At 39.9% G+C, this 3175-nt stretch overlaps 1 pseudogene; it reads left to right on the top strand.

Annotated features, from left to right (window-relative positions):
- Crry-ps (complement receptor related protein, pseudogene) lies at nt 802-2219 on the top strand (annotated as a pseudogene).

Below are 3175 nucleotides of genomic sequence, written 5' to 3'. Positions count from 1 at the left end.
AATACAAAGCATGGTAGCACTAACAGTCTTAGAATTATGAAGAATGCATTTCTGCTGTTTCTAAGTTTAGTGGTATAGATAAAAAAAAATGTGACTAATAGAATGAATTGTTGGGACACTTGGTCTCAGGTTGTTGGCAATATTCAGGGAGGTTGAAGAATTTTTGTAATGTGGAACCTTGATGGTGAAAGTATGTCACGGGGGACAGATTTTGGGGAATTTTAGTTCACTCTGCTGTTCTCTACATTGAGATGTACTTTCTCAGCTTCCTGGTTCAGCTCCTTGCTGTCATGAACTGTAAATCAAAATAAACTCTTTCTTCTATAAGTTGCCTTTGGTCATGGTATTTTATCAGATCAACAGAAAGTTGATACAATAAGTTGCCCAGCCTACAGCAGTTTGTTAAGGCACTCCAACCATAATGTTAAATCCCATCCAAGCTCAAGTCATTTCCTGGAGGAATTGACAGGAAAATTCAACCTAATAAAATTTGTTAGCTTCAGTTACTTTAATTTCCTTGGGACTGGCTGTTAAAATAATTTATTCCTCCCCTCCCCCCTCCTTTTTGCCATTTCACACTGAGTTGGCTTTACTATTAAATAAGTCCCACTCCCATGGGGACTCTTGTATCTTAGTGTGTGTCATCATTACAGATAAAAATCTCTGTATAAAACATCTATGCTTTCCTAAATATTCTTGCAAAAGTTTTGAAATTCTAGCTGCGTAGGTCAACTGACATATGCAAGTCTTCAAATATCATTGTCTACTTGACTGCATTTGGAACTACATAAGAAATATGTCTGGCCGTAAAACGTTGTTTGAGAACGGTGTGAGGGGAATGGAGGTCTCTTCTCGGAGTTCAGAGCCTCTGGATCTGGTGTGGCTCCTTGTAGCCTTCGGCCAGGGAGGAGTCAAGCTGGCGGTCTTGCTGCTGTTCTTGCTGCCATTTACTTTGGGTCAGTGCCCAGCCCCATCACAGCTTCCTTCTGCCAAACCTATAAATCTAACTGATGAATCCATGTTTCCCATTGGAACATCTTTGAAATATGAATGTCTCCCAGGATATATCAAGAGGCAGTTCTCTATCACCTGCAAACAAGACTCAACCTGGACGAGTGCTGAAGATAAGTGTATACGAAAACAATGTAAAACTCCTTTAGATCCTCAGAATGGCTTGGTACATGTACACACAGGCATTCAGTTTGGATCCTGTATTAATTATACTTGTAATAAAGGATACCGCCTCATTGGTTCCTCCTCTGCTGTATGTGTCATCACTGATCAAAGTGTTGATTGGGATACTGAGGCACCTATTTGTGAGTGGATTCCTTGTGATATACCCCCAGGCATTCCCAATGGAGATTTCTTCAGTTCAACTAGAGAAGACTTTCATTATGGAATGGTGGTTACCTACCGCTGCAACACTGATGCGAGAGGGAAGGCGCTCTTTAACCTGGTGGTTATACTGTACCAGCAACGATGGTGAAATTGGAGTCTGGAGTGGCCCTCCTCCTCAGTGCATTGGATTCAACAAATGTACTCCTCCTCCCTATGTTGAAAATGCAGTCATGCTGTCTGAGAACAGAAGCTTGTTTTCCTTAAGGGATATTGTGGAGTTTAGATGTCACCCTGGCTTTATCATGAAAGGAGCCAGCAGTGTGCATTGTCAGTCCCTAAACAAATGGGAGCCAGAGTTACCAAGCTGCTTCAAGGGAGTGATATGTCGTCTCCCTCAGGAGATGAGTGGATTCCAGAAGGGGTTGGGAATGAAAAAAGAATATTATTATGGAGAGAATGTAACCTTGGAATGCGAGGATGGGTATACTGTAGAAGGCAGTTCTCAAAGCCAGTGTCAGTCTGATGGCAGCTGGAATCCTCTTCTGGCCAAAAGTGTATCGCGCTCAATCAGTGGTCTAATTGTTGGAATTTTCATTGGGATGATCATCTTTATTTTATTCATCATTGTTTTCATTTGGATGATTCTGAAGTATAAAAAACGCAATACCACAGATGAAAAGTATAAAGAAGTGGGTATTCATTTAAATTATAAAGGAGACAGCTGTGTCTGCCTTCAGTCTCTGCTCATAAGTCAGGAGAACAGCACTACCACTAGCCCAGCACAGAATTCACTCGCTCAAGAAGTCTCCTAAATAGCAGCAACGTGAAATGAGAACATGTCTTTCTGTATCATTTTTAAAATAAACTATTTCCTTTTAAGAAAAAAAAAGAAAGAAATATGTCTGGGTTTATACTTAAGATGAAAGGCTGTCACTATATGGGAATCACAGTATGTATTATAAGAATGCTGGGTAAGATTCAATGATGGCTACATCAAAACCAACATAAATATGGGCTATTATTTGGTATGTATTTTTGCAAATATTTATACAATATTTTCTCTTTCTAGAAGGTAGTATTTCCTAAAGGCAGTATGCTATGCATCAATGAATCATCCATTTGATTGGCCACAAGTTCTAGCCCAGATTATATATATTCAATGTGTCAAGAAGTAAAACTGCATTGATAGTCTCTTCTAAAACATAACTTTAAGGGTGAGAGAGATTGCTCAGTAACAACATGCACACACAGACATTGAAGAGGACCTGAATTCAGTTTTCAGCACCCATGAATGAATGCTCATAACTGCACAGACATTCTCAGCCAGATTTGGAGGGGTAAAGTCAGAGGCAGTCTTAGCCTTCACCTTATGGGACCAAAGGATGAGGAGCAAGAACCTATGCATCTATACCTTTGAAGGTACAGTCTAATGGAGTCTTGAAATATAACCTACTAGCATGCATACCTTTTGAACGAATATAGCTATTTGTTCATCAAAGATTCTGGTTCCTTTTGAATATCTCTGCTACACAAGTTCGTCTTCATCCACAAGCTAAAGATGCTGAACCTAGGTCCAACAATACTCAGAGAAAAAGAACAAGGCTTCCTTCTCTGCCCCTTTTTAATTGCATGTTCCCTTTCCTTTTATCTATTCTCTCTCTCTCTCTCTCTCTCTCTCTCTCTCTCTCTCTCTCCCCCCCTCTCCCTCTCCCTCTCCCTCTCCCTCTATCATCTCACACTTCTCTTTAATTAATTAAGACTAAATATGTTTTTATTATTGGTCTATTTTCAGAGTCTTCCTCCTGAATTAAATAATACCTATTCTTGGACAATCCCT

Source organism: Mus musculus, chromosome 8, assembly GCF_000001635.26.
Source record: "Mus musculus strain C57BL/6J chromosome 8, GRCm38.p6 C57BL/6J".
Taxonomy (NCBI): domain Eukaryota; kingdom Metazoa; phylum Chordata; class Mammalia; order Rodentia; family Muridae; genus Mus; species Mus musculus.
Note: the sequence above shows the minus strand (reverse complement) of the source record. Positions and strands in the feature narration are given on the sequence as shown.